The following is a 26,440-nucleotide window of genomic DNA, read 5'->3' as shown; positions in this document are numbered from 1 at the left end:
TATTCTGAATGTTTATGGTCTCCTAATAAATGAATTAATAGAGAATCTTAGGACAAATATCTTGGCCTTAGATTTAATTAGGTAACACCTGAACTGCAGCTGAACTGCAGTGGAGTACCCAGTGTGAAGTGGAATTTTTAATGTAAAGGTTAATGACTTAATTAACCACATTTAAATGTTTAATTTAAATAAATGCTCAACCAGTTGACTATAAAGTTCAGCCCTTTTTGTCCTTTTTTCTTGTTGACCCTAATTTTTTTTTTCTCCACTGAAGTTTGATAAACGAGATAGCACATGAGATTACAGAGAGGAAACACATGAACTTGATTATGCTTTTTTCCATTTTATGATAATAAATGCATATGTTAAATTAAAATATACAACCTGACAAATACTAGTAATCTAGTAGTAATAAACATTCCAACTCAAATCTGCTTGTATAGCTATTGGTATATTATTTCCATTTTAGCTGAAGGGCTATTAATGTCTGGTGGATTGCAAATCAATGGAATACAAAGGAATCCAAAGAATTTTAACAAATCTATTTTCCAATTAATACCTTATAACTCAAAAGAATATTTCTACTCCAAACTCATTAATAAAGTATGACATTCACTCTCACAATGGAAAACAAAGAGACATGCCTGAATACATACCAGACAGTATCTCCTTCTCTCTCTTATCTATTTATGTTCGTTACCTTTGAAATTTGAACAGTTTTATTTCAAGCGTAAAATTGTGGGTAAACATCTTTTGAAAGATCGTATCTACTGAGTGTCTAAAGTAGTTTTAGAAATAATGTGCTAGACAAATCTAGGCTAACAATGAAGACATTATACATGGAATTTATTTTCTTACAATATTTTAAGTGTATAAGGCTTTCCATTGAGGTGATAATTAAAAAATAGCCTAAACCTGTTGTCTTACATATGAAATGGACCTTAGTATGAATTTTAGCAAAATGTACATAATAACTTCAACTGGTTATGTGGCTCAGCATATACCGATCTTTTCTTATGCCTGTGTTTATTTTCATATCTATCTCTATCATTTGAGTTTTCTAGTTCCAAACCATATATTTAATTTTATAACTGTCAAAACCACAATTTTTCCATTGGAACGAATCCACATTAATTAGCGTTATCTGCTTCCACCCACTGTATTGCTTTTATCTACAAACACTTCTTACATTTCTGGCTTAAATACAATTTGCTCATCAGCATTAAACACATCATCCATGATGCTACCCTCAAAAAACAAAATTGCAGGATTATTCAGAGAAAACAAACACTTGACTTCTTTTCAAAACTCTACCCAATTATTTCTCAATTCAAAAGAGAAAATTGAAGTCACACTTCTGTTACTATAACACGGAAACTGTATTTCACAGAACCCAGAGGAGACTTGAGTCAATCACAATTACTTCTAAAATATGGCATGAATAAGCTTTGAAGAAAAAAGGCTCAACACTTCAAGTACATGCTTCAATTATGAATCGAGAGTTAAATTTACCTTCTGGGATAACAGAGATTGAATTTAGTAACTAAAGTATAGCTGAAGGCAAGGTATAGGTAATTTATCCTATAGTACTTTAAAACATATTTTAAATCTGGAAAATTACTCATTACTGTATAAGTATGATGATCAGAGAATTGTACCATTTTAGGATTTTCATATATCCACCAATATGAATTCATTAAGACTAGGGAAGAAACAATAGTTGAATTTTTATCTATAATATATCTTCCTACTTTGACTTCAAAGATATGATAATTATAAATTTAGAGTTTTTTTTTACTTAGAATCATTGCTGCAGTATTTGTTTTACTAATTCCAATCCCTCACATAAGTAAACAAAACTTCATGCCTAATGCTTTTCCCTTTAAATTTACAACTGTCTTGTAAACTACAATTATTTTCTCATCATCAATAATTACAGTTTTTGTTTCCTTGAATGATGGATTTTTTCTCTCTTTTGCTCCCTTGAGAGAATTCTGATTTTCCTTCCCAGGTTGTTCCATATGTATACCTCTTAGGTGGTTCTGATTTACTAAGGTGATTTCTTAGATGCTGGTGAAACACTATCTGGACAAAAGCAAGGAGTGGGGTGTAAATCTAGGATGGAGAAAAATGATTACGAGAAAGTTTGGAGTCGTACCTGTTGTGAAGACCAGGCAGATGTGTTTCCTGAGTTTATTCAGAGCCTGAATAAGGTTTTTTAACTCCATAAATTTTGTAAGTATGTATTTTGTTCATCTTGTTAACATGGACTCACTACCACCACATCTGGTAACAGGTGTAAAGCTGCCAAAAAAAGGAAAGTGGAAGGTGAATAACCTACTTTGAAAATATGACACAGAGGTTGCACACCACACATCTGCTTACATTTTATTTGAGACAATGGTCTCACATAGTCAATTGAGCTTCCAGTTTTGCTATTTGACTGGGTGTGTCACTCAACTTGAGATGGTAGTTTCCGTTGCTAACTGAGGAGTAAAAAGCATGGATGTATTTTGGAAGATAGTTAACATTGTCCGCTTCTGAGCTTTTCTGCCACTCATCAAGACATATTTTGATCAGTAGAATCTCATTGACCTTAGCTAACAGAATCAAATAAGTAACCCCGGCTGCCACTAAAATTACATAGGTAGGATAAAACCCAGCTTCCCACTTTTACCTGGTGTTTAACAAGGGTTTACAAGTTTTTAAAAGGCATTCAACTCAAAACAACAAATTACACACTAAAATTGCTTAGAGGAAACTGCAGAGCCCATCTTTATTCCCATATCAATCCCATCATTCTCATAAGAAAAAATCATCACAATCTTCATTTAATAATTTATATTTCAACAAACATACACATTTAAGATACTGTCCTGTTCTTTTTCACTTGATCTTAGCCAAAAGGCCAAGAAGCGATAAGTCCTCTTCTTTTTCAAATAAATGTGTATAATTTTGTTTTCTTTTATTTTTGATCTACCAGGGACATGAGAGAGTAATATCCAAAAAGAATGTATCCTGGCTGAAATGTATACTACTGGGGTCAATTACTCGTGGTGCATATTATCCACAAAAGCTCAAAGAAGAGTAATGGAAAGTCATACCTTGTAGCACCTGTGCCTCATATCCCAAATTGCCAGATACTCTTTCTCCAAAGAACATAATGAATAAATGAAGAGCACTACATAGCAATGTAATCGGAGCATTCAACTTTATAGGGAAATAAGTAACATTTTTTAGAGAAAAAATCTGTTTAGCAGAGAGAGAGAAAACAATATTGCTTGTAGGTGTTTTAAGTGAATACTGATGCTGACTTACCCCCTTTCTATCAAAAAGATTAAACGTTCTAAAATACATGTTGTATAGGGACCAAATTATTCTTCAGAGACTCAAAACTTTAGGAAGCATTCTACTATTGCAAAACTACAAAACATGCTACTTGTATTTTACGACAATGAAATTATTCAATTGACAGCCCATATTCTTATGGTGTTATCATTGATCTTTAACAACAAGAATACGTGCAGATATTTTAATCTTGAAATACATGCTGCAGGGAAGTGAATGCATAGCATTTAACTTAATTTCGAAATTTAAGTTTGAGTGTTAATAGCTCACGAGTATGTTTCTCAAATAGCAATTCCACTTACAAATATTTTATGTTCCAATTTGTCTCAGTGAAGAAAGATACATTAACCAAAGAATTATTTATTGCATAATTATGATGTGGTAAAATTGTAAAAAATAACCAGCTCCAGACAGTAAGGCACTACATTTGTATAAATATAATTATTTTTTAAACAATCATTTCACATTGGCAACATGCAAATAATTTGTGAGAGTAACATGAATAAAATCAAAGCAGTCATCATTCAAAGAATGCTCTTAAAAGGCAGACTTTATCACCATGTAGTCTCCTATTTTTTAAGAGTATTTCCAGATTTCAAGTAAACATGTGAAGTCACAATTTTTTTGTGTATGAAATGTTAATCAGATACAAATTTTTGACTCTATCTTAAATGTGGAATATCCTGTTCACCTGTAAATAACTAGTGATAAAACAGAAATTCAACTCCTTACATTAATTATAACTCACAGACGTTATTCTTTGTGCCACGTTTATAATGGAGGCAGTTTATTTTCCAGGAATTGCAAGAGCAGCTGTGGGCTATAAGCAAGAAGTGTTATCTTTGCATTTTTATTGTTGTTTGGTAATAGTCTAATTTTTTCTTTGATATTCCCTTGTACAAGAATTCCAATTACAGATATGATGTTTTTATTCCACCTTGTGTATTATTCCTAAATTCACTGTTTTAAAATTTTTAACCTGTGAACATAATTTTTTTTCGTTTAATTTGTAGTGTTAGAATGCATTTACCATAAGAAGGCACAGACATACAGCCTGATAAACACACAATCTACCTTCTCTGACTTTAGAAGCAGAAAAAAATGTAGACTTCATTATTGACAGATAATGGATGGAATTAACACTATATAATTCTTTTAATTAAGCTGAAAGGTACCTCGAGTTCACTTTATGTGTTATCTCTGAACAATATTTTTGTAAGCATAACATATAGGTATATAGGGAAAAGAGGGAGCACATTAATAAAGAGGGGGTGCTTTTGCCCCCTTAAATAAAATTAACCCCATTAAATAAACATGTATGTGAGAATAGTTATTCACATTTTTTAATCTAGGAGATTACTGATTTCATTTTAACGTGTTGTATGATTTCCTCTGTGGACACTACGAAATCACAGTTTACAGGGATTTAATACATCCTCAAAAATCTCAGCTAATTTGGCCAGTATAACAATTGTCCATTTCTGTAAAGAGACTTGTTCTGTAATAGGCATTGGCTCTAAGCTGGATACAGAGATTATATAATTCTTTGCAATAGCTTTTGGGAAATAGGTGTGGGCTAAATGTTATCCATTGAGAAGAAAATGGAATTCTTATTCACTATAAGTGTAGACTATAGCAAAAATGATGCTATTTGTTCACTGAATTGTTTTAATTTTTCTCTTTGGAATAAAAAGTGTATTTTTCTATTTTTTCTCGCATTTATGTGTGGACCAGAACATATGTCTAAGTAACAAAAAGTGGAAGAAAGTTACCTAGTGCTTTGTAAGCCTAAACCCTAAAATCTCCTACACTGTCTTCCATTTTTTCAGTGTGTGTGCGCTTCCCTTACTGCTGTTTATGTATAAGCTTTCTATATATATTAATGTGATACAAATGTGGGACATATGTATTCAGAAACATAAAGTACGCATGGATGTAACAAGTGAAGCCCTCTCAGAAACACCGACAGGCTGAGCTAGTTGAAACTTGGATAGTGAATCAAAAAGGACACCGTTGGCCATGTTTCTTGGAAATGAAATAATAGGTCACAGTCTGTCTCAAAACTTTCATAGTGACCTCAGAATAAATGAAAGCCTTGGGAAAAAAAAAAAAAAAGAAAAACTTGTGCTGTACTTTCCAATGCAATACTCACATGTGACATGTACCTATTGAGAAGTTAGGTGTCCCTAGTTTACCGGAGAAATGTAATTTGTAATTTTAAGTAATTTAAACTTTAAAAAGTCATATGTGGATAGTAGACAATACAGCTCTAGAAGTTTGGTAGGTTGAAGTGTGGAAGAAGTCAAGATCTTAAGACATCACATTTAACGTATTTAACATTAAGAATGTTACCCACTGAATGTTATAATCAGATTGTATTGAAAGAAATCAATGATCTCATTAATTATCACAATGGAAAGTTTTGATTCATTCTTACCGGAGTTAGTCAGCATGACTACTCCAAGAGTGGTAGTCTGTTTTGATAACAGTAAGGTGGATGCTGAAAAGCAGGCAACTTTGTAGGGCAGCTGTGCAGGATTGGTGGGGTTCGATGAGTAATGTGCAAAGTGCTTTGCTATAGAAGACATTCAGGACAAAATAAGAGACACTATGGCCCCTAAAAGAGCACTGTCACTTTAGACAACTACTACAGCCTCCCTTGCTCATACCTAAGGGATGACATTTTGTTTTCCTATGTTGGAAGCTTATGTCCAAGAACTATGCCAAGTTGAAATGTAATTGATGTCCTATTACAATATATTGCTGCTGGAATTGCCCATTACTTTGAATGGAGTAAGAACTAAAGAATTTGCCTCCTTTCATGACAGACTGTATTACGGTCAGGAGACTTTTCCTCAGAAAAATAAGTGATGCCTCAGCCTGTTATCACTGAGTTTATTGAAACAAATATAGCCTTAGCTTCAGGCAAAAGTCTATACAAATCAGTTTGATAAACCTAATTACCACTTTTTATAATACCTTTGGGCCACTTTGAAATAGAGTCCAAATACCACACAGTGAATGGTTGACTTTCCCCAAAAGGCACTAGGACATTGATATAATTGAATTTTTTTCTGAACAAAGGAAAGTTTCCATTTTTCTTAGTCTTTTAAAATATAGAGACGAGCAGAATTTAAACACGTCCTAATAGCTCTTCATTTCATCACTTAAAACTTCAACTCCTTTGTATTAGCATCTATGGAAACACTAGCTGGAAGGTTAGGTGACTTTACATCACATTTTCCTTTTACCTGAATACTATCAGTTGCAAGATATTCCAGTAGCTACAGCACCTGGTTTTTGAGGATATTCCCACGGCTTTCACACCAATGCATTGCTATATAACCTATTGTCTGGCTTGTCTGACCAGTTGCTTCAATGCCTAACCATGTCGTCAACCACTTGCCACACCTTTACCCCTCATTATCTCCATTAATTTCAGATTAGTTTTTGTGAAACTAAATTGTATTTATGACACACTTTATACTTCTGTGTATTTTTTTGGCATACCAAAATTTCTTTAGGCTGTTTCTATAGCTTATCACCATCTCACTGCAGTTCCCAAATCTACATCTCTCTGTTATTCAAAGTGGACTTTATGGCAGTAGAGCCTCTGTTTAGGCCTTTACATGTCACCAAGGGGATATGGACAAAACATAATATTAGCCATCAACCAGAAATTGTGAAATTCCATGTTGATGAATCTAGTCCACATTACCTTATGGACATTCTTTGAGCTACTTTTCCCATTATTAAACAAAACCCAGCCCATATAGCCTCTGTAAATATTCTTAGCCATTCATTGAGATAAAAGGACATCTCTACCATCACTTAAAATTAAGTTAATATATCGTGATTGATGGTTTGACACATATCAAAAGAATGTGAAGGTAATATTTATTAGTTATAGAGACTTTCTGGTGGGTAAAAGACAAGGCATCTAAGAGATAAGGCAAAGGAGACTGATGGGGGGTTTTGTGGTTATTAGGAGATGGGGCTTGGAGGGACCATTCCAACACACATGCTGGGGCTTGCATGGATTAAACTTCCATGCAGTTCATTAGGAGATGGGGTCCATGCAGGGTCCATTCCTACATGGTCCGTTCCTACATGGACCATTCCTCCATGAATTGAACTTCATGCAACACCTAGATTTTCTTATCATCCTTATCTGATATGGGCAGAAGGGAAAATGGAAACGCCAGTGATTGAAATATATAACTACTAGAACATAAGATGGTCAGGCTTCCTTTTCCCAGTGTATATGGTTGTATGCTATGTATAATTTTGATATTTTTGAAATTTTTGAGACTTATGGCTTAAGATATAATTAATCTTAGAGAATGGCCCCTTGAGCTGCAGAGAATAATATATATTCAGTAGTCTGGGGGAAGAATATTCTGTAAATGTCTATTACATTCATGTGTTCTAAAGTCCTCTACAAGTCCATTTCTTTTCCCCTTTGATGGTCTGTCAATCAGGACCACTGGTCGGTCACTCAGGACCATCATGAGTGTGGTATTGAAGTCCTTGGCAATTATGATGCTACTGTGTATTTCTTTGCTTATACCTAATAGAATTTCCCTTATGAACCTAAAGCCCCAGTGTTAGATTCGTGTGTCTCCTCGTTGCATGGCTCCCGTCATCATTAGTTAATGACCAACTTTGTCTTTTTTAAACATTGTTGACTTAAAATCTACTTTATTAGATATGAGATAGACTACAACTGTTCACTTTCGGTTTCCATTTGCCTGAAATATTGTGAACCCCTCAAAATTCAATGTGTTTCATGGAGACAGCATATCTGTGTAGTGTCTTTATCCCTCAAACAATCTGTGTTTTTTAAGTCTGACATTAAAAGTGTTCATGTTTAGTGTTAATATTGATGTGTGGATTACTTCTCTGTTCACCATGTGGGATAACACCTTTCTATCTTATTTTCCCTTTTGCACTATTCATTTATAAAAGCTGTGAGCTTTAACTTTCAAATGTTTTGAATTTTCTAAAAGACCCATTTGTTTCTTTTATTTCTATTCTACCCTTTCTAGCTCTTTAGTGACTTTTTCTTTTTTTTATTAATGCCTCGAAACATTTATTTTCTTCTTTTTTGCTAGTTCTCAGCTTTCTATTTAATTCCATTCATCTTATTTGCGATCAATATTCTGAATTCTATTTCTGACATTTTGACAATTTGTTTTGCTTGGAATCCATTAGTATAGATCCATTGTGGTCATTTTGGGGAGATCAGCTGGCTTGTTTTTTCATGCTTCCATAGTTCTTTCGCTGATTTCTTATCATCTGAAACCTCTTATGTCAGATCAGGGCTGATACTTCCATAAAGCCCCTGTTCTCTTTTTCTGGGGATATTTACACTTAGTGAGAAGAGGGAGAAGTCCCTGGATGGCTCTTTTGTGTCCTATTCTGGAAGACTGATTTGGCAGAGGTAGGGAAATGACCAGTATGGCCCAATGAAAGCTTGTCATAAAGTTGTGCTCTTTTATCCCACTCCACTTTGATCATCATAGTTCAAGATGGTGCTGGATGATCTTCATGAAAAGCGGTGTGTTGTTCACCAAGCCAGTGTCAGGAACATGGAAAGACACTCTCCACAGAAGTTGGCCTTGTAGGGATTTCTCTCCTCACTTCTCCCCATAGAGGTGACAGTGACAGTTGAGTGAGGCTATGTAGACTGTGGTTGTGGGTATCCAGGGTGTGAACATTTGCCCCAATTGGGTTCAGGTGTGATGGTGGATTGAGGCTTGCAGGTCCTTGAGGGACTGTTAGATTATAGAAGAAATTCCTGCCTGGAGGCTGATACAATCCTTGAGGCTGGGACAATGTGGGCTGACAGCAGCAGGGAGACTTGGGGATGAATCTGGGGGCCTGGTGGCAAGTTCTGAGCCTCACAGACAGAGCCCTACAGCAACTGTAGAGACTTGTGGGCAGGGCTGCGGGCCTGGTAGTAGTGCTGAATCCTTGGACGTGTGGCCTGGTTGCCTGACAGCAGTGGAGAGCCTTGGGGCAGGGGCAAGTGGCAAGAAGGGGCCACTAGAACCTCAGGGACAAAACTACAGTACTCTGCAGCAGTAATGCAGCTTCAGGCCGGGGCCATGGGGTTCTGCATCCACTCTGGAGCCTCAGGAACAGAGTCTCAGTGTGCTGAAGCAGCACTGGAGTCTCACAGGGAGGGTGTGGGGTCCAAGGGCAATGAGGAGGAATCCTAGGGACTGGCTTTCCTTCCTCCCTCTCTCCCTCCTTTCCTTTCTTTCTCTTGTCTTTCTTCCTTCATTCCGTCCTTTCATACATCCTTTCTTTCTTTATTTCTTTATTTTTTTCTTTTTTATCAGAGAAGGAAAAAAAAAAAAAAAAAAACAGCCCCAGTAATGTGTCATCTCACTGACTAAAACTGTGAATACAAAACAGTAGGCTGCAAGGAAAGTAGGTGATGGATGTTTGGTTTCCAGCTTCTATAATAGAACCAAGCAAGGGAGAAGAAACAACTACTGAGGGAGTAGATTTACAATGTGCATCTTGTGAATCTTACAGCATCATAGTTGTTTGTCTAAGTACCCAATTTTTATGTTGAGTATACAAAAAGAAAGAAAAACAAAGCAAGAAGACTAAAGCCTCAGACTGCTCTAGTGAGAACATCACTATCATCACCACCAAGAACTAAATGCTACATACAGATTTTTCTGCCTGCATTTTGAAGGTTAGCTGGATAAGGACACTCTCTACTGTCATTGATGCCCAAAGATCACTGTCTTAATGTAAGAAATGAAACCTGTGGTGTAATATTGGTATGTAAGAGAAATAGTGGGAAGCAAACTTGACAAATGCCCACTACCAATCCCTTTGAAACTCTCAAGGATGTCATGCACACTCTTAAGAAAAAAGCACAAATTCTCATTTTTAATTGTTGCTGTTAAGCATAAAAATTCAGAATTTACTCTTGCCATCTCCACATTTGTTTTTCTTCAATATTTAGTGAATGTGGGATAACAGTTTGAGGCAGCTTCTCCTCTCTAGCACCCTGAGATTCTGGGAAGCCTTTTTATTCTCAAAAGATGTCTCAAATCAATTTGACATTTGTTCCCATTATTTTGTTAGCATGATCCTTCTGTCCCTTACACATGAAACTCTTTCTTATATTCTCTCTTAGTACATTGACCCTACTACAACCCAACATTTTTAATGATATTTCTAAGAAAACTGTGGCTTATTCACTCTTCTTTTTTCAAGACAAAGAAGTAGAGAGGAAAATGAAACACAACCGTGTTCTCACCAAGGATGAAAACAAGAGAGTTCATGGGAATTTTAAAATCTATTCATCAGGATGTATACCTAGGTAAAGAATTAATCGTAGGATTAAAAATGGTATTTTACAAGGGTACATGTGAAACTTACTAAATGTAGAATATAAATGTCTTAACACAATAACTAAGAAAATGCCATAATGGCTATGTTAACCAGTTTGATGAAAATATTTCAAATTGTATATAAAACCGGCACTTTTTTTAAAAAAAATGAAAAAAGACACATTAACCAGTTGAAAAGTATGTATCTTGCTTGGATCCTGTTCTAAACAGTTTACAAAAAAAAAAAAAGAAGAAAAGAATTTAAGGAACAAGTTGGAAAATGTGGAAAAAAAGGTATTGAGTCATATATTACACTCTGCAATATTTTATGCAAATGAAACAGTATGCAAGTTCTAAAACATAATAGGAAAAATTTTACCCATTACTGTAGCACTCAATTTAAGACTTGGAATATTAGTAATGGATTTGTATGCACCTGTGTGCTCCTCCATTTATCTCTCTATTATAGCTTAATTAGAAATTGTATATATTCCTAAGCAATACATTTTTATTGTGCTTATTTTTCAGACTTTTATAAGTGTTCCCTTACTTTTTGTAGTCATCTACAACCTGTCCTTCTCACACAGCAGTGCATTTTGTTAGGTTCAGCAGTTACGTAAAGCATATTACTGACTTGGGGGTATTAATATATTTACAATATTGACTTATCTTTGGTAGAACATCTGGCTAACTCTTGTCGATTGCATCACAAAACACAGAATGAATACACATCTACCATGCTGTAATTTTAATAGAAATGTCAAAGTAAATTTTAAAACTTAATATGTTTTTATTGTTTCTTACTTCTTTCAGCAAAATTTCGCAAGAGAATTGTAAACAGACTAGATACATACTGTCTGAAAATAGCAATAGATGCAGACACAATTCTTTCTGCTAAAGCTGCTTATGACCTACCATCTATAATACTTTGAAGAAGAATTAGGAAATTTGAAGACTTTTGTCTCCATAAGATACAGCAGTTATTATATAAGCTGTGATCCTAAAATGTGAGTATTATGGAAATATAAGTATTTGGCCCAAACTTCCTTTAAACATGTCTTCTGCTATGAGTTTTCTGTCTTGTTATTGGAACTAGTACAGAATGAGTTAGCCCAGAAAGGGGCTTAAGGCCCATCCATTTGTGTGTTTCAAACAGACACGATAAAGTGGTGAGGATTAAAGGGATGAACAGAGGAGAATAGGCAACTAAATATAAGACAAAGTTCTTAGGCTTAAAAACTACATGTAGACAAGCTCTTTGGTTACTATTTGCACATCAAAATGAACAGAAGCAAATAGTCTTTCTTTCTTTCTTTATATTTATTAGGAGTTATATTACCAAGAGAAGGTTTCAAGATAAGAAAAACCTGACCTGCACAACTAAAAATTGTTCAACCTTTAAAGCACACACAGGAAGTAGACTAAAACCTGTGTATCACACACTGAGAACCTATTCATGGATTCAGAGCTCTCAATAACTCTGAAAAAAAAACAACAACAACAACAACAAACTGTAGGTATTATCTTTTCAAATATGGGTTCTCTTACATAGTTTTTATTTTCTCTTTTATGGGCTATAATTAGCCAGTTGGATGTCCTCTTATTCCATGCCTTTTGTCCTACAATAGCTATATATCTTTTTTTTTAATCCCCCTATGCTTCATTTTAATTAGTCACTCAAACTTAACTTTAGTTAATTATAGTTTTTCAGTGTGTGTAATCTGCTCTAAATTTTTTGTTTCAAGGCCTAAATGTTTTTTTTTTCTTATTTTTGTGTGTATGTAATATACTATTTATATAGTTTCCAAATGTCACAGGCCATACTATAAAATTTTCTTTTTCATTTTTGTGGTACTTTCTTTTATTTCATATGCATTTCCCACATAATAGTTTTCCATTCCATATCTTATAATTGCAATATTTTAAATATCTGAGAGACTAAAACTGGCTGAGGCTTTTTTGTTTATTTCGAGTCTCACTTTGTCATCCCCAGTAGAGTGCCGGGGCTTTATAGCTCACAGCAACCTCAAACTCTTGGGCTCAAGTGATTCTCTGGCCTCAGTAATTTTAGTCTCTAGCAAATAGCAATGAGATGTTTATTTGATTCAGGGCTCTCCTGTCTTTTGCTTTCTGTACAAGTGTTTTTGCTTTATTTTGGTGCTTGAGATGCCATTTTATTTTTGTTAATTTAATTTTAGTTTTATTTTAGAAGTCAGCTAAAGAAGCTTATAATATACTAAGCTATGCCTGTTGCTATTTATTTATAATATTCTTGCATATTAGTGGGATAGATCTAACTAAAGGGTATCTGGTTTATCATACTGCTACAAAAAAGAAATTATTCTCTTCCTAATCATATTATAAGCCATGTAAATGGATCATCTGATTATTTCATATAAATAACTTTGAAATTAGTTAGCATGCATACATATAATATTTCTTATGTGGCATAAGTTCTCCATGGTGCCAATTATACAAAATTGATTAAAAAGTGTGTTCAGTATCTTCCAATCTGTATTCAGACATGTAATCTATGAAGTTATGTAAATTATGTTTAATAAAGTGACCATAGTTACCAATTCTTATATTGTATACTTGAAATTTGCTGAGAGGGTAAACTTAAAAGGTTCTCACATCAAAAAAATAAAGGAAAATAAAATGGTTTAAATATCTGAAATGATAGATATATTAGTTTGAATATAAAAATTATTGCACAATGTATATGAAATCATCAAATTGTACTTCTTAAATATATATAATTTTTTATTTTTCTATTTTTAGACACATTTTCCAGTTGTATAATTATATACAATTTTTAACTTTCAAGAGTACATCAATAAAATTAAAAATTAAATTGATATAAGAAGTGTCTCACTACTTTAAACATTTAAAATTCACCTGAAGAAACCAATATAAAATCAACCAACTAATAAGGTACAAGGTGAAATAATAAGATGAAATAAAATATCAAAATTTTTCTGACTCCAGTATTTTCTCTTCCTTAGAGTCAAAAACATTTGATATTTGTGGTTTATGCAAGGTACTACTCAAGGAAAAGGGAATGTGTATCTGCCCATAGAAGTCAAGGAAGGCTTCACAAAAGTACTATGGATTAAGGAACAAATGTGAAATAAATACAACTTGAAAGTCATCCTATCACCGATGGAAAAAAGGATAAATAAAATAAAATAAAATAAAATAAAGTCATTTACAAATCGGTGAACATATAAGTCTTCACAGGGGAGAGAAGTTACACACACTAAAACATTTTACTTATTATGTCATCTTTGGTGAACTGGTAAAGTATTTGAATTGCTAGTAAATGACAGTGGTACCATGAATAATGGGAAATTATAAGAGTTTTAGTAAAGCCAATAAAGAATGGCTTATAATAACCCTGTAAGCAGATGATCAGCTTAGTAGTAGTAGAATCAGAATGAATACGGGGGAAGAGATTATTAATAATTGATTACGGTTGAATGGGGAAGGCATCTAGGATAGTTTCCTGTTCAAAGTTTAGGCAAATACATAAAAGGAAGTGTCCTTGGTGATCATTCAGGAGATGATATTTACCATATAGCGGAGTGTATAAAAATACAATTTAAGTGAAATAAAATGAGATGGGAGCTAATTGATTTTTGTAAGTTTTTGTGTAGACTTCCATTGGAGAATATATAAAACACAAAATAAGAAAGGACCAAAGTCTTAGATAAACCTATGTTTATGGGATAGATAGACACACAGTAGAAAGCAAGTGCACAGGGAAGAATTACAATTACAAAAATACATTCTATTTTATCCTTTAGTTGATCATTTTATGTTTTGTATTTGATTAGATTTATTACAGGTAAAAGTACTTGTAACCATAAGATGAATCTTTTTTCAAGTGAAGTGTCCGAATCATTTATGAACTTCTGTGAAATTGGTACGAGGAAGACGTTTTATCATACTATTTTAAGAAATTGTTTTATTGTGGTAAAAATTAACCAAGTAGTCTTTTGAACATGAAAGTGAAGCCTATTCTAGGCCTCGGATTGTGAAAGAGATAAGAGTTTCTTAACGTGCTCAGTTTTGATCATCACCCTGTTCATCATCACTTCCCCTCTCCTGTTGCTCCTCAGAAGTATGCTCACTGTGGAATATATCATTTTCATGAATACTATTAGGTTTGAAATCCTTTTATTTGATGGAAACCCAGTTGCATTTAATTTTTCTCTTCCTTTCAGAAAATACATTATACATAATAAATCTCTTTGTTCTCATAGTCTAAAGCCACATAATCTGTGATCTCTTAGCAACAGACGAGAGAGCATACCAGATGCATTTATTTATGTGCTCAATTTCTGAACATTAGACAAACTATACATCATTCAAAGAATGCCTTAAGGTACTTTCTATAGTCAACAGGGCTATTTAAATGGCTAAGTAAAAAAAGATTTAATACAATTTGTTCAGAATATTTTTAGGCGGTGTCAAAATATTTCATTGTCCTTTATTATTTAAAAAAGAGGTTAAAGGTTGAAACCATTCATCTCACCAAAATTCTAAAAATAAACTTAAACAATACAGAAGCAGGCTTAAGATGTAAATTAACAAGCATGCTGGTTAAATGTTAAATTTAAGACAAAGGGGAATACATTTCTATTAAAAAGAATTGTTTCTGATCATTATGTTCATTTCTAAAAATTTATGAAAATATTTGTAGGTCCAATAACTTCTCTGAATTTTTTTTTTTTTTAGGTAAAAGATAAACTTTTATATACTTTGAGCAGAAATTCACTGATTTTTAGCCAAAGATATCATTCTAAACTCCAGCAGTAACGATTCTCTTTTCCTCGAGCTCATGATTGCTGTACTTTGGAAGCCTGAAGTGGGAGGACAGCAGGAGTTGTGAGTTGGTTGGTGCATTACTGTCCCATGGTCACTGCAAGAAACAGCTAGAAATTCAATAGATTAAAATAGCAGAAACTAATCACGTTGTAGTTCTTGATGCCTGAGTCCAAAGAAAGATGTAAGCATGGCTGGTTCCCTCTGGAGCCCCTGGGGGATGAGTGTGGAATCTGTTTCCTCACCTCTTTCTCTTTTATTGGCTGCTTGTACTGTGTTCCCTTGTAACCCTGTCCATCTTTTAGTCACTCTCACTCCAGTCTCCACCTGTTATTTCATTGTTTCCTTCTCTGGTTCTGACCCAGGAGCAGTCAGAATCAGAGAAAGCGATGAAGTGACCCTTTTATAAGGGCTACGGGGACTACACAGAACCTACCAGATAATCCGAGATAATTTTGCCATCTCAAGATCATTACTTTAATCACATTTGTGAAATTCCTTTTACCATGTACAGAACTATTTTTAGGTTCCAGGGATGAGGATGTGGACATATTTGGGAGTGCTATGACTGTGTCTACTATAGTTGATTCCTTTTTTTCTGTATTTGCTTTCCTTGAATTTCTCTTCTCCCAAAAGAATTTTTCCTCACAAAATCTTCCTGTTACTTTGTGCATTATTCATTTTACATGTTTGATGCTATGTAGGAGTCCTGTGTTCATGAAACTGGCTTTTATAATCTTTAAAAAACCTGCATCTTGACATTCACTATTTCACTTCCAATTTTCATATGTGATTTATTTTGGTGCTTACTTATCATATGAATTTCAACATGTATTTCATGTGAAAGCCTACAGAAAGAGAATGTCAGGCTGAGGGAAAAGCATGTTCAAAAACTATGTTGCATATATAAACTGGACAGTCTGGAGGGAAATAGAGAATTTTGTTAGGACTGGAGAAGGGATGCCAGTTTAAAACTATTCAATTAAATTTGAATTTCAGATAAAAATACCTTGTTTTTATGAGTGTGTTAGTATGCTCCAACTATTATATAGGTTATACTTATTCTTTAAAACCAGTTTAATTTTGTTTTTGTAATCTGAAATTTTAAATTTAACTGCCTATTTGTTTGGTCTGGTTATTATTTTTGGCCATATCTGACAACCATAGACAACTAGCTCCTAGTAAATAAAGGTGTATGTGGTTGGTGATTATAGATTGGAAGTCAGGGTTATACCACTTAGGGACCAGGAAGTCAACATAAAAATATTTGCCTATTTCCTACAGACAATTCAGACTACTGGAAATGGTTACGTTTTCAAATGATAGATATGCTCTTATTTGTGTTCCAAGATGATTACACTGGTGTCTCAGCGGGAGATGGCTCATAACACAAGCTTGAAATCAAGAAGACAGTATAAGTAGTTGTTTGACTATTGTGGTGAGAGATAATGGTGACCTGGATTGGGGAGATCATAAAAGGAGAACAAAGTGTCAATGGAGAGACAAGTGATCCAACTCAATTGGGAGCAAGGTGGCACTGAATAGGATGATAACTGAATCAGTTAGGTTCAAATAGGGCAAATAGAAGATTGGAAAAAGCTTTCCTAACCTCAAGCCCGAGTACATTAAGTCATGAACAGGAACTACTTTTCTTTTGTGACAACCATCCCTAAAGAAGGGGTAAGTTTCTCTCTAGGAAGAAATTAACAAAAAGAAGGGAATAAAGTTTCAGTTTTGGTAAAATTTATTAATATGTGAAAAAGTTACAGAACACTAGTGTACTTTTTCAAGTATACCCTACTTCTAAGTTATTATGAAGATGCTTGGGAATACATTGTATTTACCAATTCATAAACAGATTTCTAGGAAACCAACTATTTAAATTCTAGCTCCATTTTACAGTGGAAGTTCAATTGTTGCCTCATTTTTGTTAGCTTTTGCTTTCCGTAAACAAATATGTTATCAAATTTTTCTTGCTTGAAAATTATAACCATGCATTTTGTAGACAGAATTTTAAGTTAACAAAAAACATGGATGTTTAGGAATAGTATGATTAGAGCAAAGGAAAACAGTACATCAGCCTACCCTTAGGCTAAGACAGTATCTGACACATTTTTCTTGATTTTTACTTTTATCTGAAAGTAAATTCTTATAATTTTGCCTGCTGTTGGTAATTGTAGCAGCAAGTCATTCTACTCTAACAAAGGTCCCATATCACTTATGTTGTTGTGAATACTGCTGTGCTCCTGCTAAATGAAGCACCATTAATCACCAAGAGCAATTTCTTTCATTTTCCTTTCCGTTCTTGTAATCTCCTTCTATTTATTTTTTTCCTCTAAATTACTTGAACATAAAGTTTTTCATATGAACTTTAGAAAGCATTAATGGTCAGTAAACAATAGAGTTTCATATATAGGATAATATGTTTCAAGGACTTAGTAGGAGAATGATGAATATTTTTTAAAAAGTCACTAGCAGGCCACAATATGAGCACACAAGATAGTTTCATTTCCCCATAGTCTGTTCCTTGTTATTATAAGGATTTTATTGTTATCACTTATAAAATTGAGTCTTTAATTTTAAAAATGACTGGTGTCTTTGGTGATTATATATCATTTGTGACTACGTAACCAACTTTTCTATATGACCTTCAATTTTATTATAAACAGAAATGAATTTGATTGGTTTGTCTTAACATTCAGATTTTGACTGTTTGTTTTCAAACGGTGAGGTATTACTTTGTAAAAATATCTGTGATTTGTGTGGTTTAAACATTTTTTCTCAATTTAAAACTTAACAGTTAATTATTATATTCTTGTTTTCACCAGTGCTTGGATTATTAATATCAATTCACTATTATGACTTGTGGACTTTATATGCTCTTTTCTTTAAAGAAGGAATTGTATGAATGTGTATATAATTTTATATTGAAATAATATATTATCAACCATATCAAAAATGTTCAGGCTAATATTAAAAATAATATTCTTGTCAAAACTGTTATTTTATAATAATTATTTAATGTGTAATATAGATACATCAGATTCTTCAATCTAATGCCCATTTATATCTCCTTAATGTTACCTACTTGTCAAAGGGATGGTTAATATCTGTTAATTTACAGACTGTATTTAACTCTTAGGATGAGGTAACTATTAATATTCTTATTTTGCAGATGACAAAAGTAAGACTCAGAGAATTTAAGAGAATAGCTAGTAAAGAAAAAGTAGAATGTCATTCCAGATCATTATATAAGAACCATTAATTTCATTATATCAGGACTATTTAGCATAATAAGTGTGGTCTAGATGTTGTCTAGATGTGGACTATCAGATACACAAGAAACAGTGTCCACTCTTACTCACCCTTATGATTTTTAGAATCTAACAATGATACATTTCTAAAAGATTCCCTCAATTACCTAGATATAGATAGTTACTTTACAAATTACGTTATTATAATGCAAAATAATTTCCCTGTATTAAATATTCGACTAACACAGTAAGAAGGTTGGTGAAGAGGTAGATTCACCCTTCTGAGACTTGTTTTTTGCATGGCAACCCAAAATTCACCCATGTCTAGCAATATCAATAAACAGGATGATTTATTAAGAAACAAGAATTTAAGAGAAAAAGACTTATACATCTGTTTTTTGTTTGAAATCAACATATATCTTGCATCTGTTTCTTATTTGGAATCGACATATATGTGATATATGTTATTGGGTAAAAGAAAATACAAAACACACCCTTAGTTTTGAATATATATTATTTAAGTCTACTCTGGGTAATTAATATCATTGATTTGTTAAAGATAAAATATATTGGTCCAATGAAAATGTTCCTTTTTAGTAAACATCAAATGTGCAAAAGAAAAATAAGGATATTAGAAATCTACTGACAAGAGATAGGCATATAGAGTTAATGAACTGTGGTCCCTACAATTCATCAATTGTCACATAGCTTCTATCTAGTGAGAAAATCAATGCAATTGCTTTCAGATACAAGGCAGCACTGCTTCATTGAGAACTCTAACCTCAATGTGTCATCACACGGTATTTAAACATCGTGCAAGATGCAGAAAAGCTTCAAGTGGTTTTGAACTTCAAAAGCCTGACAAAAGATTTATGTATTATTCAGATTTCTTTCTTCTAGCTCTAGTATACAGTTTTGGAATATATAAATCTATCAACCGTTATTCTCCAAATGATGGTGAATAAATTGTACCAGAAATTTTACTATACGTTACACTGAGTAGTTAAATGAAGTCCTTACTTAAAGAGCATATGAAAAATGGCTGACTTTCAGAGTAAAAAGACCAGCCTGCTATCCATGTACCTAGCGTTAAGGTATCTGATTTTTAGTTTAAAAATTAAAGCCATCTTAAAATATTTCCCCTTAAATAATGTGACTTATATGATTTTCTGCATCAATACTCTCAAAAAGCAGTGATGGAAGAGTTATAGATGGACTTAGAATGTATTTAATTGAAATCTGATTTATATGGTGTGGAGAAATTTTAGTTCTAAAATAATCTTTTCTTGGTTCAATGTGTTAGAAGTAAGAATGGTTGTATAAACCTCCCACATGATTTCTCGTATAGCAATTGTAACTCTTATTTGGAGAAACTCTTGGTCCTCTAAACATTAAATTGGAAATAGATTGATTTATTTTAATGTTTCCTGGGGTTTAGATACTATGCCATCTGGATTGATAGCTAGAACTGGAGAATTTTAAGCTTAATTGAAAATGGATTCAAATTCAAAGAAATGCAGAATAACCCAACATATGATTAAGATAAGGTGGTTATAATTTTTCATAACATAATAATTTCTACATGCTTTCCCCCGGTATCTTAATCATGCCAGCAATGTTAACACCTGCACTATTAGTAAAGTTGACAACAATGTAATTGAAGATTGCAAGTCAAATCACTTCTGCTATTTAGCCATTTAACCTCATATACATATTTATTTAGTCCTCATAGTTTGATAAACTAGGTAACCAGGTAGCCTAACCTCTGTTTTATACACAGAGAACTTACTACAACATTGACCTGATCAAATGAACACAATTAAATATTCTGCAAAGGAATTATAACCAAAGACTCTAATTTTGGGTCCTATTCTCATTTTATTGTGTCTAGAGAGAATGCTAACTAGAAAATGTTCCCCTATTCCATTCTAGAAGATATTTTATTTTGGTCTATATGTCCAATAAACTTACAATACAGGCAAAACATCTATGCATGAAACACATCATTGCATAAATATTTGTAAGTTCTTTTAAGATAATTGATTGAGTGACTGGACAAGATGTACTTTAGAATATGAAAAATTATAGAAGTAGCCAAAATTAAGAGTCAGGACTTTTTTTAATGAAATGACTTAGTAACATGTATTAGTCTTAAAAGGGTATGCATAAGCATTATGTTTAGAATCTCTTTTCAAAAAATATTAAGTGGATACAAATGTTTTTGATACATGGGTAGCTTATATAATTCTAAAATCAGGACATTTAGCATGGACATCACCAAAGTATTGTTCATTGTACCCAAAGGGTCTTTTTTTTTTTTTTAATATAAGGGTACATGTGATTGGGTTACATTGTTTGTATTGGTTAGGTAAAGTCTGAGTTGTATTTGAGTCCTTCAACCAGGAGATGTGCAATATAACCCTACATTGTACCCATTCAGTGGAAATTTACTGACTCCCTTTTCCCCTTTTCCCTCACCCCTTTTTGAATTTAATTGTGTTTTTCTCTCATGTGGGCCTGTAGTTTTTCATCTACTAGTTTCAAATTAGTATTCAGTATACCAGATGCTTGTTTTTCTATTCTTGAGATACTTTACTAAGGAGAATGTTCTTCAACTCCATCCAGGTAAATACAAAAGATGTAAAGTCTCCACCTTTCTTTATGGTGAATAGTATTCCCAGTATACATATGCCACAGTTTATTAATCCATTCATGAGTTGATGGACACTTAGGTACCTACCCAGAAGAGAAAACATTATTTTACCATAAGGACATCTTCCCTTGAATGTTTACAACAGCTCAATCAATTCAACGATGTGGAAACATCTAATGAGTAAATTTTGTAAGTCTCACCACCTCCTCCCAGTCTCTGCCATTTTTGGTTTCCAAAGTCCTTTACCTCTCTCTCTCTCTCTCTCTCTCTCTCTTAAATGATAGCTGTGTACCTTAATGCAATCATGGGGTACAGTGTGGTATTTTCATATACAATTTGAAATATTTTCATCAAACTGGTTAACATAGCCTTTATGTCATTTTCTTAGTTATTGTGTTAAGATGTTTATATTCTACTTTTAGAAAGATTCACTTGTACATCTCTTTTTTTTTTTCTGAGAGAATGACTATTATTTAGCTCCCAAATATTAGAGAGTACCTGTGGTGCTTGTTTTTTCCTTCTCTGAGATACCTCACTTAAGATAATAGTCTCTGCTTCATATAAGTTGCTCCAAATGACATTATCTCATTGCTATTTTATAACTCAGCAGAACTCCATTATATTTACACACACACACACACACACATGTGCATGTATGTATACATCCACATACATACACATTTTCTCTATCCACTCAAGAATTGATTAATTCCATCTTGGTCAAAGGGAGTCCAGAAAAACCATAAATTCAATTTACTTATTTTAGGAGGGGTCAGACATGCCTTAGCATGCCCTCTTCCATTTTTGGAGATAATCCTTATAACAATGAGATGCTAAATAATTAACAAGCCTATGACTATATAGACAAAGGTTAAATCACACCTCTAGGCCAACAATTAATTTACTTAATGGGTTACTTGAATTTTAGTAAATGTCCAATAGATGGCTTCTCTGGTTAATAGAAGTCCTTTTCTTAAGGTAAAACATTCTGATCCATCAAATCAATGTGCACTATGTATTGGCCTAGGGTCTTTAGTATAATTCTGGTCCCCATGAATGTATACAACCAAACTGTAAGACAGCTACCTTTTAGAAGGACCTCTTGAGGCCATGTGTTCCAGGCTGGTCACACACATTAGGCTCAGAAATAAACCTCTTTAATTATTGTACAGTGTTTTTATATCTTTTTTTTTCCATTAAAATCAACTACTCTGACAAGCAAACTTCACAAAACTTATTTGTAGATTTAAAGTCTATGGATTCTATTGAGGCAAACTCATTAGAGAGTAATATGTGAATTACCTTTGACCACAAAAAAACAATTTTTTAAAGTTATAAATCATGAAATGCTGCATAGACATAAAAAATCTTCTGAATCATAAAAGGCAGAATTATTGGATCTCTGAGAAATTACATTAAATCAAGGTTACATATATTAAACATAAAGCATACTCATAATTTATTTATTACGTACCATATATTTCTATTTGTTTCCATCAGTGAAATATAGATGAGATGGAGGAATGAATTAGTTATGAATCACTACCTATTGAATGAATGCTAATGTTATAATCATTGATTTTTATACGATTTTATCTTCAATTTTGAAAGAAAATATTGTTGCATTCTTTTTATCATGTTATTTTTTTATGTCTATATTTTTGTATTTTTTGGTAGACTATAGTCTATTGGGCTCTCTAAGTATACTGTCACCACTATTCTAACCTTTAAATTTCTAGGTCTTTTTTTCTTTTTCAAATTGTGTTTTGGAATAAACTAATCAGTTTTCAAATCAAAGGTACAGATACACAAAAACAAATATTTTATACTCAATAAGAAGCCTCAACAAACTGAGAAGGCAAGAACAAAAGGTAGAGATCTCTACAAGTCTCATGATGCTATTGATCTTCTCTTTAATAACACACCATTCCTGGCAAGGTTTGACAAGTTTCTGTAAAACTCTCTGAGACCAATTTTAAAATTTTGACAAATATTAAGTATTTTATATGTGAAGAAAAACTACTGAAAAAATTAGAAATATTTTACCCCAAAGTATATTTCTTTGACATATTTTGAGATGGCCACCATGAGTTTCAGAGGTAGAAGTAACAGACCTGTCTTTTTAGGGGGATATTTGCATCTGTAGATAATCTTGATTAATGCAGTAATGACTTTCCTCATGAAGATCAACTAAAATATATACCATACATTCTCTCTGAGGGATGCTACTTGTAAGGCTTTATTTGAATGATAAAACCATCTTTGTTAGCCAAGTTTCTTTTCACCCTCCCATCTCTTGTCTTGACACCAAAACCCTGGTTGGCCACATCCCCGCTCTCATTCTTTAAAAACTTCTGTATATCTTTGAGGAGTTGAGTTTATACTATGAAGGCTTCCATGTCTATGTGTTAAATAAGTAAGACAAGTTTACATAAGTAAAATTGTGTATGCCTTTTTCTTCAACTAATCAATCTGCCTCATGTCAATGATTTTTCAGTGAAACTACATGGGACCAAGGCTCTTGATCCCTACACTAAAGAGAAAATAAAAAGTTTAGCGGTTACAAACATGTACTGGAGCAAAATGCACAAGGACTATGGGGGAATTTGGAACCCTTTTTTCCCCTGGAGGTGATTTTTGATTTGAAAAGTGAGAGGAGTAGCAATAAACTGAGAAGCTGAACAAAGATTTCTGCCATCTTTTGAGACTTTGAGGGAACATTTGAAATGAAGACTTTGTAAATTTTCCGAGCTATTGATTGGGACGCTGAAGAATCCACATTGGGATGAAGGATGAATCACAATAGAAAACATGCTTAAGGTCTGAAGGCAGACTTCATATCGTCTCAGTCTCCAACTGGGAAAAGTAATATGAGGCTGCTAAGACCCCAGGAATACCTGCCTGCCCCAAGGAACTGTAAATTTCCTTTGAAGAAAGATGATGGCCAGATCCTCAAATTCTACCATTTTTAGTAAGCCAGATTCATTGTTGTTCTGTTAAGAAAGAACTAGTTTTAGAAGAATATGAAAATTTAAAAATATCAAAATATAAAGTGCTAGGAGATATTTTTAAGAAGGAATTTCCATATGTGGACTTCAAAACGACTATGATAAATAATCCAAGAAATTAAGGAAATGCAAAGAAAATATTGACCAAAATTATAAGGTAAAAGAAATAGGAATTTTAAAAATCTAATAACTAAAATTATGACTGACTGCAATAGATTTAATAGAAGATAATATTAAACGCATGAACTGAAAAACAGATTTAAATTGAAAGCACGCTTACAAATTGATGAAGGGGTGCAAGGCAAGAACTAGAGTAAGGGTCCCTAGAAATAGTGGAATAAGCTGGTGTTGCTAAAATAAGGAAAGTACTCAGCCATTGTCCCTTGTTTGCTTGTTAATAGTGACTTTTCCTTTGTTTGTGTCCCTATTCATTGCTACTCTAGAGGGCATAGCTACAAGTTGTAAGGATTCTTAACTTTTCTCCATAATGTCACCTGTTCAGAACATAGTGGTCATAGTGGTAGTTTTTGAAATCTCTTCAAGGTTCTGCATTCCAAAGGATTGACTGACACATGCAGACGGATTAGTCAGTGACTCTATTTGACATCCACTACCTAAGGAAACGTATTTGGGTGGATGGTTAACCCCCCCAGACTATAGCCCATACCAAAGAACTGATGGTTGTGCCCTGAAACCAGCCAATTAGCAGAGCCTGGTTGCCTCACCTTCTGTCCACCAAACTGTCTTTCAAAACCTTTGTGTCCCTAATTATTGAGAAGGAGGATTTGAGAAATCCCTCCCTTCTCCTCACTTGTTTCTATTTGGAATAAGCTTTTTCTCTGCTACAGACCCCGCTGTTTCTGGGTATTGTCTTACTCTTGGGCAGCAGGCAGATGAACCCGGTTGTGTGGCAAAGTTTCTGCTAATGTTGAGATCCGCGGCAAATCTGGATCTGAATTTATTTACTATTCTTTCGTTCTCAGGACTCATATATTTATACTGATTCACATGTCTAATACATGTGGACTTTTTTCATTCTTCAAATATTTTATGTGGATCATTTTAGGTGCTATGTAATTATTGGCGCCATGTTGTCTTTCATTAAATAGTATGGAATTTTGTTTTAAGAAGCGGGCATTTATTAGCAAATGAATGTAATCATCTTGAAGCTCATAGTTAAGCTTTGTTACTAAGCCATTACTCTAAAGCTGGGAGAGGGCTAACATCTCTTTTGAGACTTCAATTAAATTTCTGAAATGTTAAGTTTCATTTCTTTATTCTGGCTTGTTTACTCTTTGGTTTCTCAGTGCAAAGTAAGTGGGAGTTCTACTGAACTCCTAGGTACCTATTGATTGTTTGTGCAAAGGCTTGTAGAGTCTCACCTTATACATATACAACACAGCATTCATCCCCTATGCAAATTCTAAAGTAATGTTCTTTTTTTACCATAAATAATTTGGAGAAACAGATGCTCCCAAAAGAAACAATCATTAACCAACCATTTATCTAGTACATAAAATTACATGATTAACATTTCTATTCTTCCTAATCTGAGTTAAAATTTTAATATTGTTGTGTATAAAAAATATTACTTAGGGAAGAGATTTAAGTTTTCTAAGCATAAGTTTTCTAGTACATAAAATAACTTATGAAAAATTTATTTCATAAAATTATTGAGAAAATCAAACTAGATAATTCATGTGGTAGAGTCCCTGACAATGAAAGGTATCAGTCATCAACAATTCTAATCACAATTATTTCTATTATTTTTGTTTTATTCTCAATTTACTGTGATTTGTATTTTTTGTCTGATGTAGAATGAAGTAGAGAGCTCGACTTATATCAACTTATACATTTCTTGGAACCTATAGTCAGAATGGGGCTAGAAAGACTTTCATATGCTCTCTGACTTTGAATATGTGATTTTTTATAACACATATGTAATTAAGGGGATTTTATTTCAAGTCACAAAAATATCATTTTTCTTTTTGT

This window comes from Otolemur garnettii, unplaced genomic scaffold (genome assembly GCF_000181295.1).
Source record: "Otolemur garnettii isolate 467f Iridium unplaced genomic scaffold, OtoGar3 scaffold00016, whole genome shotgun sequence".
Classification (NCBI taxonomy): Eukaryota; Metazoa; Chordata; class Mammalia; order Primates; family Galagidae; genus Otolemur; species Otolemur garnettii.
This window is presented reverse-complemented; position numbering follows the sequence as displayed.